The sequence below is a fragment of the Gopherus evgoodei genome, chromosome 21 (genome assembly GCF_007399415.2).
Source record: "Gopherus evgoodei ecotype Sinaloan lineage chromosome 21, rGopEvg1_v1.p, whole genome shotgun sequence".
Taxonomy (NCBI): Eukaryota; Metazoa; Chordata; order Testudines; family Testudinidae; genus Gopherus; species Gopherus evgoodei.
The window spans coordinates 2618531-2631996 of NC_044342.1; positions in this window are offsets into that span (position 1 = coordinate 2618531).

Genomic DNA, 13466 nt, shown 5'->3' on the forward strand with positions numbered 1-13466 from the left:
CGGAGGGTCCGGTGAAGCTGCCGCAGTGGTGCCTGCGGGCGGTCCACCGGAGCCACGCGAGGAGCCGACGGTCCGCAGCCACGACTGCGGCAGCTCCACCAGAGCCGCGGACCAACGGACCCTCCGCAGGCATCACTGCGGCAGCTCCACTGGAGCCGCCTGCCGCCCCCTCCGGCAAAACGGCACCCACCAATTATTCTGATGCCCTAGGCGATTGCCTAGGCTGCCTAAATGGTAGTGCTGGCCCTGCCTCTGGGAGAAGAGGGAAGACAAACCTGCTTTCGGCATTTATCTGTGTATCTCTCCGGGGAAGAAGGGAGGGGGAAGTGGTGATTCAAGGATTTGAATCACGGTGGTCTCCTAGTGTACCCAGGGAGGAAGAAAGGAGGGGGGTAGTGAAATGGCTTATTCCCCTTTGTTGTGAGACTCAAGGAATCTGGGTCTTGGGGTCCACAGGGAAGGTTTTGGGGGGACCAGAGGGTATCAGGCCCTGATTGGTGGCAGCGCTACAGAATCTAAGATGGTAATTAAGCTTAGAAGACTTTATGCTAGTACCCATATCCTGGATGCTAAGGTCCAGATTTGGGAATTATACTATGACACCTACCAACAGAATTTAACATTTGGCACCCTGAATAGCTTCTAGACAAATAAAGAGGTGGGGAAAATGGGGCATGCACACAGCCCCAGCATGGCGGGGGTGGAGGGGGGAGAAGAGCGGGGACTGCACAGAATCTAGTGAGGAAAATTGGTTTGGGGGAAGGAGGCATGCAGCTCCTGCCATAGAGGAAACTCGGGTGCAGAAAGACCCCTTGAATTGGGGATGATGGGGAATTGGGGCACACACAGTTCCTATCATTGAAGGAGGAGACTGGGGGACCCAGATATAGATGAATGGGGATATACAGAGCCCCTGCCACAAGGTAATTTAGGGGACCTTGGCATGGCGTAGGTTGGAATGGAGGGTGCACACACAGCTGCTGGCATGGGGGAGTTGCAGCAAGCCCCTGAATTGGAGGCTGGCATATAGGGTGCTAATTGAGAAATGCAAAGAGTCCCTGATGTGTACCATAAGCTCAGCCTACAGAAGCAATGAAATATGCAAACCACCAAGCTAAATTCAAATTAACAACATAATCCAACACAATTGAACCCTCCAAACTAGATGGTAAGGTTTGCACTTATCAGGTTGGTGGCTGAATCCACATGGAGTTATTTTATGACATGGTTATTTTGGGGGGATGGAAGAGGGGAGGTGAAATTAGGACAAATGGAGATGTCTGTTAGCATCCTGGCCCCTTCCAGCAGCAGCTCCATCAGTGTTGGAGGCAGGGTAGAGAGAATAAAGAAATGGTTGCTCACTTATCACCCATGTCATGCAGAAAAGCACCATTTTGACATGGCTGTTAGCGGGATCCAATAGGTGCTATTTTGATGTGGGTTGAGAGGGCGGTGTGCGAGTGCCATTTTGATTTTTGAAGTTTTTATGGGGGACCATGGATGCAATTTTGAGGTTCGGTTTGGCAGGGGTGCACTGTGTGAGTGCTATTTTGATATTCATTTGGGCTCAGTGCCATTTTGATGTGTGTTAGGGCAGGGATTGGCAACCTTTGGCACACAGCCCGCCAGCTTCCTGCAGCCCCCATTGGCCTGGAGTGGTGAACTGCGGCCAGTGGGAGCCACGATCAGTCAAACCTGCAGGCGTGGCAGGTAGACACACCGGCCCGGCCCGCCAGGGTGCTTACCCTGGCAGACTGCATGCCAAATGTTGCCGATCCCTGGGTTAGGGAGGGGACATGTGTGTGATGTTTTCACTGGGATCCCGTTTTGATGTGGGTCAGGAGTGAGCATGTGGTGCCCTGTTGATGGGGAGTGGGTGCCCTCTACACTGGGAACCCATTTGTGCCATTTTCATGTGAATCACGAGTGGGTGGGTGCCCTGTGGAGGGGGAGCAGGCATGGCGCCTGGGTGCCAGCCCAGCAGCACTCTACACAGGGGGCTGCCTGTCTGCTTGTCAGCAGGGAAGGCTGTGCGCTGCTGACGCTCAGTTCTCCATATCATGCCCTTTCCCTCCCATCTGTCACCATCTCCCCACAGTGGCCCTGCAGAAGCCAGGGAGGAACTTTCGGACCAAACCACTTCTGTAGAAGGGAATTATTTTTGTTTAAACAGCAAACTGAGACACTTTTTGGGATACCAGCCTCTCCTTAAAATATCTGCGCACCCCCTCCCCCTTCCGAACAATGGTACGTCACACACACACACACACACACACACACACACACACACACACACACACACACACACACACACACACACACACACTCTCTCTCTCTCTCTCTCTCTCTCTCTCTCTCTCTCTCTCTCATTTTGGCTCCAAAGAAGGGTGTGCAGCATGAGATGTTTTGGGTGGCTGAAGGAAGGAACTGCCATGAGTGTGAGGGAGTTGGGGTGGGTCTGGGATGCTCCTGGGTGACGGGGAAGCATGCTGAAGCAGCGGTACACACGCGGAGACTTTACCCACGAGAGGCAGCTGCTCGTTTTCCTGCCCTTTCCTGTCTCAACGCTTTTAACCGCTGCGTGGTAAAAAAGCTGGTTCATTGAGAGACTAACCCCATAGTATTTGGGGTGATACTAACTACTCCCCATACCCTGTGTTAGTCTTGCCCCTCAAATTCACCTCATGCGGTGCCAGGGTACAGCTGCTGTTTTGTGAGGGGCCATTTGTGACTTAGTGGCACTGTCAAACCCAACGGGACAACTCCCTCGTCTGTCCTATACACACTCCTATTTTCACCAGGGGTTTTAGCCACAAACACCCATTGCGTCAAATCAAAGCTGTCTGAGGCACTGGTTATGGTGCATGGTGTGCTTATGCTATGCCAAATTTGATGATGTTGGCTCATGCAAAGCCAGTGTGGGTAGATGCCCTAAAGAGGACACTTTATTAAACAAAAAAGAGACTGGTGTCAGCCAGACTCACATTAACAGACACAAAGTCTCAAAATTGCCATGTGATGAAACCCTGTTGGATTTACAAAAATCCATCATATGAACTCATGCCCATACTCTATTGGCAAACACCAAACGCTCATCAGCAGGAAAACATTGCATAGCTGCATTGTCAAAAGGGGTGTCACCCAAAGCAAAGAATCCTGGGTTGATGTGTGAACAGACACCTCTGGTAGTCACTAAATCCGGATTGGTGGGACAATAGAAATCTGTGTTGGCCCATGTCATAGCCTATAATGGCATATGCAAATAAGCCATCTACTGGCACCTGTGAAACTGCCATTGGTGCACCCCACACCTGCACTGAAGGCCTTGCAGAAAAGTACAAATACACTTTGGAAGTAGTTGTCTTAATACAGAGGTGGGCAAACTACGGCCCATGGGCTCCATTCAGGGCTCGCAGTACCGTCCTGCCCGGCTCTTGAGCTCCTGGCCAGGGAGGTTTGACCCCAGCCCCTCCCCTGCTGTCCCCACTCCCCCACAGCCACCCAGCTGCACATGCAGCATGGCTTGTGCCTGCCCACCTTCCAGGCTTTCCAATAAGCCTGTCCTGCCACTCTGAGCAGCATAGTAAAGAGGTGGGGGGAGTGGAGAGAGGGTTGGGTAAGAGGCAGGTTGTTCCGGGAGGTAGTCAGGGGACAGGGAGTGGTTGGATGGGGCGGAGGTTCGGGGAGGGGATGGTCAGGAGATGGGGGGGCGTTGGATAGGGGGTGGGGTCCAGGAGGGGGCGGTTAGGGGACAAGGAGCAGGGGGGTTGGATAGGGAGTGGGGTCTTGGGGGGGCAGTTAGGGGCAGGGGAGTACCGGGAGGGGGTGGTCAGGGAACAAGGAGCAGGGGGGTTCGATGGATGGGGGGTTGTGAGGGAGGCAGTGGGGGCGGGAAGTGGGAGGGGGCAGATGGGGGTAGGGGCCAGGCTGCTTGGGGAGGCACAGCCTTCTCTGCCTGGCCCTCCATACCATTTTGCACCCCCCAATGTGGCCCTCAGGCCAAAAGGTTTGCCCACTGCTGCCTTAATAGCCATATACTTCCCCATCAAAATGTGCACACACAATCAACTAGCCCAAGATCACAAAATGAATCTACAGAGAGACAGGGTGGGTGAAGAGATATCTTTTACTGGACCAAGCAGAGATGGCCATGAGGTGGACCTTAAGGGATCCGAAGGCTAGATGCTGGTCCTTTAGGAACATCAGGTAGTCCAAGGTGCACTGGATTGGAGCCTGAAGCAGGGGCACCTGCTGCTGAGCACACCAGCTGGACAACCTTGTCCACTTGGCTTTGTAGGTGAGCCTAGTTGACGGCTTGCGACTTTCGAGAAGCATCTGCCTTAGAGAGTCTGAACAGGCTCAGCATCCAGACCGTGGTTCTGAGAGATGAGGTCGGTGCTGAAAGGGAGATGTCATGCAGCGGAGCCTGGACTGACAGGTCCAGCAGGGTCGGGTACCAACACTGATGAGGCCAGGCAGGGGCTACTAGAATGACATCTGCCTTGTCCTGGCGGACCTTCATGAGCACCTTGTGCATCAACAGGAAAGAAGGGAAGGCATAAAGCAGCTGACCCGACATGTAACCTGGAAGGTGTCTGCTATTGAGCCCGGACTTTGGCCCCGGAAGGAATAGAAGGCTGGGCACTTCCTGTTGATCTACAAAGTGAACAAGTTGACTCGGAAAAAACCCCAGGTGTGGAAAATGGAAAGAATGATATCCAGACGTATCGACCTTTTGTGAGTGAGAAAACGCCTGCTCAGGCTGTCTGCCAGAAAGTTCTGGACACCCGGCAGGAACGAGGCCTCAAGGCTGATGGAGTGGGCTAAGCATAAATCCCACAGAAGGAGGGCTTCTTGGCAAAGCAGCGATGAGCAGGCTCTGCCTTGCGTGTTCAGGTAGAACATGGCCGTGGTGTTGTCCATTAGGACTGCTACGCAGTGTCCCTGCAAGTGAAGTAGAAAGCTTGCATGCAAAGTGTAAAGCTCTGAGCTCTTTGATGTTGATGTGCAATGACTGCTCACTCTCATGACTGGTGCCACTTGGATGACCGGTGCTGCCATGATGGAGAGCTGTGCTGCGATGGAGAGAGGTGCCACGATGGATAGCGGTGTCACTCAGTGCTGCAATAGGGAGCAGTGCCGTAATAGAGAGTGGTAGCAGGCCATGGACCAGTGCCATGGCAACAGCCAACTCAGTGATCGGTGTTCCATGTGGGGGCCATCTGTGCGGTGCCGTGAGGTCACTGAACGAGACCCAGACCTCGAGCGGGACCATGTTCCAGCAGTCAACCGCGATCTCGAGCGGGAGCGGCTCCAAGAGCCGGGGCTGCGAGACCAGTGCCACAAATCTAACCGGTGCCGTGAGTTAGACCAGTACTTGGGGTGGTGCTGGGACTTGGAATGATGCTGGGACTCCAAGCGGCATGGAGATGCTGGTCTAGGGGCCAAGAGCCTGAACATCGCTGGCTTGCCCTTGGAAGGTACCGGAACTCGGGCCAGTGCTGAGGCCGTAGGTACTGGGGCTGTCATGTCATTGAGCCCTCTAGTGGCCTCGAAGGTATCCGGAGTGGAGGGCAGGAGAGCCGGCAGCCTTTTTTGCGCTGTAGGCAGTGGAAGGTCCTGTCCCCGAAATACCGCCAACAACCGCGGCAGCCGGATGTTTGGCCACCGCAGTCACCGCCCCCCAAATGTCAGCGCCCTAGGTGAGGCGGTCGCCAAATGGGTTGCGCTGGCCCTGGTGGAGGGCAATGTAATCATCTCCACTTGAACGGCAAAGTGCTGGGCTGGCATGTTGCTCGGCCGATGCTGGAACAACTGCTTCGACCCTAACTGGGGGTCCTCACCTTAGTGATGCTGCTAACTCCTCCTCGCAATGTTATAGCTTCCCTACATTGGTGAACAAGACTAGAAAATCTCTGCACGAGGGGTTTGTTCCAGCAACGATCCCCAATGCTAATGCTCATGCTCACCAAGGATGCTTCCCTAATTGGTTGAGGAGTGCAACTCGGGGGACACAGTGCACAATGGCGGTGGTCCGCATCAGAGATGCACCTACATATAAATCTCTTAGACCTCAGACCAGTGAAGCGAGCATGCCTTCACTTTCTTCCCCTCATAAAGAACAAATCTATTTGGGTCATAACAGATAACATAGCATGTATGTACTACATCAACAGACAAGGGCAGCTCTTCTTCCTCTGGGGCTCCCTGTCAATAGACCCCTTTGCCATAACTCAGAATAGAAAATGTTGCTTGTTTTGCTCCAGAGTGGGACTCAGGACTGCATCCCTAGGAGACGCTTTTCTCATCCTGTGGAACAATCCTCTCCTGTATGCCTTTCCACCAATCCCTCTGTTACACAGGGTTCTTTGGAAGATCATAGATGACAAGGCCCGGGTCATCCTTATTACCCCGGCTTGGCCAAGACAGACGTGGTATCATTACCTACTGAGCATGTCCTCCTGTCACCCATGGGCTCTGCCCAACAGGCCAGATCTCCTTCCCCAGGCCAACAGATGGGTTCTTCACCCCCAGCTCCAAAGCTCCACCTGACAGCCTGGTTCCTTCATGGTTCCAAATCCATGAACTAGCCTGTTCCAAGCAAGTCCGATACGTCCTCCTGCACAGTAGAAAGGACTCCACTCGTAAAACCTACCTGCAGAAGTGGGAAGCGTTTCGCCCTCTGGTGCTCACATAATCATTTAACGCTCAATATGGTGACCGTCCCGAGCATTCTAGACTACCTCCTGAAACTAAAACAGGGAGGACTTTCGTTCAGCTCCATCAAAGTACACCTGGCGGTGCTTACCATCTTCCATGACCTGTTAGAAGGTTATTCACTCTTTACCCAACCCACATAAAACAATTTCTCATGGGCCTGCAAACCTCTACCCTGAAATTTACCCAGCGGTGGCTAAATGGAATCTTAACCTCGTTCTTCACGCTCTCATGAAACCTCCATTTGAGCCTTTGACTACCTCCTCTCTTCTCCATATGACTAGGAAGGTGGCTTTCTTAGTTGCAATAACATCAGCAAGGAGAGTAGGTGAAGGGGGGGAGGGATAGCTCAGGGGTTTGAGCATTGGCCTACTAAACCCAGGGTTGTGAGTTCAATCCCTGAGGGGGCCATTAAGGGAACTGGGGTAAAAATCTGGGGATGGTCCTGCTTGGAGCAGGGGGTTGGACTAGATGACCTCCTGAGGTCCCTTCTAACCCTAATAGTCTATGATTCTATGAAATAAGTGCCCTGATGGCCCATCCTCCCTACACAATCCTCTCCAAAGACAAAGTCACTCCAAGACCGCATCTTAAATTTGTCCCTAAGGTGGCATCCACCTTCCACCTTAACCAACCTGTATACTTACCTACTTTCTATCCTAAACCTCACAATATCCACACGAGGCAGCCCTACATACTCTCGATGTTAGGCGAGCAATCACTTTTTACTTAGATAGGACTAAGCCATTTCGTAAATCTCCACAACTCTTTGTCTCCATCACCGAAAGATCAAAAGGTATGGCTATCTTTAAACAATATCTGTCCAAATGGATCTCTGACTACATCAGATCCTCTTACCATATTCAAAATATCCACTCGAGCTATGTTGACATCCATTGCCTCCCTACATAATGTACCCATTTCTGACATCTGTAAAGCGGCTACCTGGTCCTCTGAACACACGTTTGCCAAACACTATGCTATCATGCAAGATACCACGGCAGACACCATAGTAGGCCATACAGTACTCTACACAGTACTCACTGCCGCATCTCCAAAGTTCCACTGACCATAGTGGGAACTGCTACACATTCACCTAGAGTGGAGCACCTACAGGGACAGCACTCGAAGAAGGGGAAGTTACTCACCTTGCAGTAACTGAAGTTCTTCGAGATGTGTGTCCCTGTGGGTGCTCCACTCCCCACTCCTCTCCCCTCTACTGTGGAGTACTCGTATACTCGCTCCATGGCAGAGAAGGAAATGTGGGGGGTGCAGCACACAGGTACGCAGGAATATTCCAACGAGACGGGAGATACCAACTGAGCACTTGCATCCCAACCAGGCACTGCTACCGAATATCTCCAATCAGTGGCGCTGGGACACATCGATATATAGAGTGGAGCACCCACAGGGACACAAATCTTGAAGAACTTCAGTTACTGCAGGGTGAGTAACTTCCCCTTACCACCTGCAGGGGCACCAGAACAGTTGGGGCCAAGTAGGCGGGCTGGCAGGCAGGGATGCACTGCAAGGGGACCGCGGCACAGAGCTGGCAGTGGGGAGCAGAAAGCAGCCGTGCCCCCACATTGCTTCCCCAGTGCCTGCCCGTGACGGGGCCTCCTTTGCCACCAGGCTGCCTCCTCCAGTGGCAGCAGCATCAGCAGTGGTGGCAGCAACAGCAGTGGTGATGGGCAGCAAAAGCACACTCAGAGCAGTGTGAGCTGCACCACTCCTCCCTCTCCCGCTGCTGCTCCTGCCCTACCGCTCCCTGAGCAGTAATCCCCAGCTCCTGCCTTGCACAGGTGAGTGGCCAGAGTAGGGCACGTCCCCCCATCTTCGCACACCAGCAAGCCCCTGTGCAGCACCCAGCAGAAGGAGGTTCCTGCTCAGCGCCATTGGGAGGATCCCTGCTCCCAAAGGCAGAGGGGCTCCACTGGCCCCCTAGTGGGAGGAGAGGGCTGCAAGTAGCGTTTCACTTCGCTGCCAATCCCCTCCCAACTCCCGCACACATAGCCCGGAGCCGCCATGTCCCCAGCCAGCCCCTTCAGCTGCTGCTCTGAGCCTCACTTCCCTTCTGGGGCATGCACCCTGCCCCCTCCCCACAGGACCTAAATGCAGCTCCCCTCCCAGGAGAAACACAGAGACCACAATCCACCCCTGCCCCCAGATCCCAACACCCTGGAATTACTATGTGCTGCATCCTCTCCTTTGGTGTGTATATATGTGTGTATTGGGGGTGTGCGTGTGTGTGTCATGTGTCAGTATTAGAGCTTATTCAAAAGTCTGTAACTTTTTTAGGAACCTCTTTTTTGGTGGGGGTGGGAGCACGCTGGAGGTGCTCTACCTCAGTAGAGTCAGTATCTCCCCTCCCTAAATTTTTCCCTCAGTGATGTGTATTAAAGAGGGTCCTAAATATCCACTGCCTTTTTCGGGTTATTACAGGACTTGCCTAGCTGAGCCGTGGAATTCTTTCTCTGTACAGCACAGAGGTCTCTGCCGAGAGGAATGTTTCACCTGATCTAAATGTGATTTTGTTGAAAGTAAGGCGAGGGTGCTGTCTCTTTGACAGAGGAGAGGGCAAGAATTAACTTTTCAGCCACAATGAAAATGCAGCAGGCAAAAGTCCATGTTTTGCTTTCATTGTACAGAGGAAAGAGGGAGAATCATAGCAGGTTTCTGTTGCTGAAATGCATTTTCTGTTTTTATATTTCATGGTGATGCACAGTACCTTGTGTAGTAACTATCAGTATCCCAACTGTTCTCTGTTGAAGGGTTATTATGGCAGCAGTCTGTTCCCTCTTCTTTTCTATAGCATCTCTGGTTCGGTGCAGTATTAGGGATATAGGTAATGGTACCTATTGCAGTAGTAATGAGCAACTCCTTGACACTTCCCAGAGCACTCTGACAAATATGAATATAAGTATTGCAACAAATTTTCAAACACCCCCTTTTCTTCAGAACATGTGATAAAGGTTAAGATTGAAAGAGGGGTAGGAAACATGCAATTTTCTACAATAATTCCTGCTTTGGGGTTTAGGTGTTTTTGTTACGATTGGAGGGGAGAGGAGTGAGGATGGGGAGAGCCTTGGGGAGGGGGCAGAACCTCAGGGGGAGAGGGCAGAGCAGGGGTGTCCTGTTTTCAGAAATTGGAAAGTTGGCAACCCTAGGTGGGCAGCGCAGGCTGGGTAGGGTCACACCTGCCAGTATTTCAAGTGGCTAAAGTTGAAGGGATAAAGTGAGGAAGGCTAAAAGCCGCATTGAACTGGACCTTGCAAAGGGAATCAAAACCAATAGTAAAAGGTTCTACAGCCACATAAACAAGAAGAAAACAAAGAAAGAAGAAGTGGAGCCGCTATACACTGAGGATGGAATGGAGGTAAAGGACAACCTAGGCATGGCCCAATATCTAAATAAGTACTTTGCCTCAGTTTTTAATAAGACTAGTGAGGAGTTTAGCGATGATGGAGGGATGATAAGTGGGAATGTGGATATGGAGGTGGATATTACTGCAACTGAGGTAGAGGCCGAACTTGAACAGCTTGATGGGACAAAATCAGAGGGCCTGGACAATCTCCATCCGAGGATATTAAAGGAACTGGCGCGTGAAATTGCGAACCCGTTAGCGATAATTTTTAAGCAGTCGATAAACTCGGGGGTTGTGCCGTACGACTGGAGGATTGCTAACGTAGTCCCTAATTTTAAGAACGGGAATAAAAGTGATCCGGGTAATTATAGGCCTGTTAGCTTGACGTCTGTAGTATGTAAGGTCTTGGAAAAAATTTTAAGGGAGAAATTAGTCAAGGACATAGAGGTCAATGGTAATTGGGACGAATTGCAACATGGATTTACTAAAGGTAGATCATGCCAAACCAATCTGATCTCCTTCTTTGAGAAGGTGACGGATTACTTAGATAAAGGAAATGCGGTAGATCTAATTTACCTCGATTTCAGTAAGGCGTTTGACACGGTTCCGCATTAAATTAAATTGGAAAAGATGGGGATGAATATGAAAGTTGTAAGGTGGATAAGGAACTGGTTAAAGGGGAGACTCCAGCGGGTCGTATTGAAGGGTGAACTGTCAGGCTGGAAGGAGGTTACTAGTGAAGTCCCTCAAGGATCGGTTTTGGGACCGATCTTATTTAACCTTTTTATTACTGACCTTGGCACAAAGAGCGGGAATGTGCTAATAAAGTTTGCGGATGACACAAAGTTGGGGGGTATTGCTAACACGGAGAAGGACAGGGATACTATTCAGGAAGATCTGGACCACCTTGTAAACTGGAGTAAGAGTAATAGGATGAAATACAATAGTGAAAAGTGCAAAGTCATGCACTTAGGGATTAATAATAAGAATTTTAGATATACGTTTGGGACGCATCAGTTGGAAGCGACGGAGGAGGAGATGGACCTTGGGGTATTGGTCAATAGCAGGATGACTATGAGCCGCCAATGTGATACGGCTGTTAAAAAAGCAAATTTTTCAGCGATTTGATTTTAGGATGCATTAGGCGAGGTATTTCCAGCAGGGATAAGGAGGCGTTAGTACCGTTATATAAGGCGCTGGTGAGACCCCATCTGGAATATTGTGTGCAGTTCTGGTGTCCCATGTTCAAGAAGGATGAATTCAAACTGGAACAGGTTCAGAGACGGGGTACTAGGATGATCCGAGGAATGGAAAACCTGCCTTATGAAAGGAGACTCAAAGAGCTTGGCTTGTTTAGCCTGGCCAAAAGAAGGCTGCGGGGGGATATGCTTGTTCTATATAAATATATCAGAGGCGTTAACGTTAAGGAAGGAGAGGAATTATTTAAGTTTAGTTCTAATGTAGGCACGAGGACGAATGGGTACAAACTGGATATTAGGAAGTTTAGACTTGAAATTAGACGAAGGTTTCTAACCATTAGGGGAGTGAAGTTTTGGAACAGCCTTCCGAGGGAAGTAGTGGGGGCAAAAGACTTATCTGGCTTCAAGACTAAGCTTGATAAATATATGGAGGGGGAGTTATGATAGGATAGTTTAATTTGGGCAATTGATCTTGGATTATCACCAGATAAGTCTGCTCAATTGTCTGCGGGGAGATGTTGGATGGGATGGGAACTGAGTTACTGCAGAGAATTCCTTCTTGGGTGCTGGCTGGTGAGTCTTGCCCACATGCTCAGGGTTTAGCTCATCGCCATATTTGGGGTCGGGAAGGAATTTTCCTCCAGGGCGGATTGGCAGGGGCCCTGGAGGTTTTTTGCCTTCCTCTGCAGCGTGGGGCATGGGTCGCTTGCTGGTGGATTCTCTGCAGTTTGAGGTCTTCAAACCAGTTTTGAGGATTTCAATAACTCAGTCCTGGATTAGGGGTTGTATAAAAGTGGATGGGTAGGGTTCTGTGGCCTGCCTTGTGCAGGAGGTCAGACTAGATGATCATATTGGTCCCTTCTGACCTATGAGTCTATGAATGGGTGCTGCCTCCAGGGGAAAGGAGGCCTGGGGATGTGGGGGAGCTAGGTGCTGCCTAGGGGTGGAAGGCCCCTGAGGGGTCAGGTGCTGCCCCCAGGGTGGGGGGAGTGGCGAGGGAAGTTGCAGAGCAAGCCTGTTCCATACTCACCCTACAGTGGCAACTTCTGTCCTGTGGAGCTGACTGGGCTAGGTTCCCCGCTCCAGGTGTTGTGCTATGGCTCCTGGTGTATGGAGTCACAGCGATGTTTGTGTTTGGCCTGGCTGTGTCCCCACTCCCACCACAATGGGGCCAGGTGAAATATGAGCATCGCTTCTGTGACACTAGACCCCATATTTATGGGGGGACGATTATGATGATTATGACATAATTATGATGCAATTTGTACAAGATGAATCATGTGACGTCATTGGAAAAGTTATGATTTGCTGAATATGATTATCCTGTTTGTATGCATGTATCATTTTTGTGTGTAAAGTTATGAATATTGACTATGTATCTGTATTTCAAATGTAGTTACACCTGGGGAGTGAAGAACACTCAGGAAGATGCTTCCAGTCTAGGTAGCTGGTTGGGAAGGGCCCATTCAGGGTAATGGGTCATTAGGAAAAACAACAGGCCTTAGGAGAAGCTTATTTCTCACCTGGTGAGCCTCCTGAGAATGCTCCAGACAGCCCATAAGTAATGGCTGCTATGACTCTGCAAGGGTATGTGACCAGAGCACATGACTCTGACCTCCATTTTGGGTACCTGTATTTTTCCACAAACTGGTCTGAGACCCAAGTTTGAAACAAATGGTTTCCACTATATGGAAAAGCTATATAAGGCAGGGAGTGATCTCATCTATTGTTCTTCACTCCCCCACAACTCAGCACCTGACAGAAGCTCTGGAAGAAAAGGACTTGGAATGGGGGTAGGGGAGCCCAAGCTGCAAAGTTTTAAGGTACTGTATACATGTCTCAGCAGCGGAGAGGGAGGAGGAAGGGGGAAAACAAAAAACTGAATGAGAAAAGATACTGCAGCTGGATGGGAAAGGAGGAGGGGAGTGAGAAATCAGCTAGTCAGCAAGAAAGTTTTGTAGTAAATAAATGGGATATAAAAGGAAGAAACGGCTTGTTTTAGGTGTGCTTGATTTGAGTTATTCTCCCTGCACTGCTTTGAGATCTCAAATAAATTTGGTTGTTTGCTTCTCCACCCTGGTGTGTTTATTGGCGCTTAAGCACTCTGGGCAACAAACCGCTGTTGCTTGCCTCTAGCACTGCTGTGTCTGCAACACTAGGCTGTAGCCTCTCTATTGCTGTTGGTT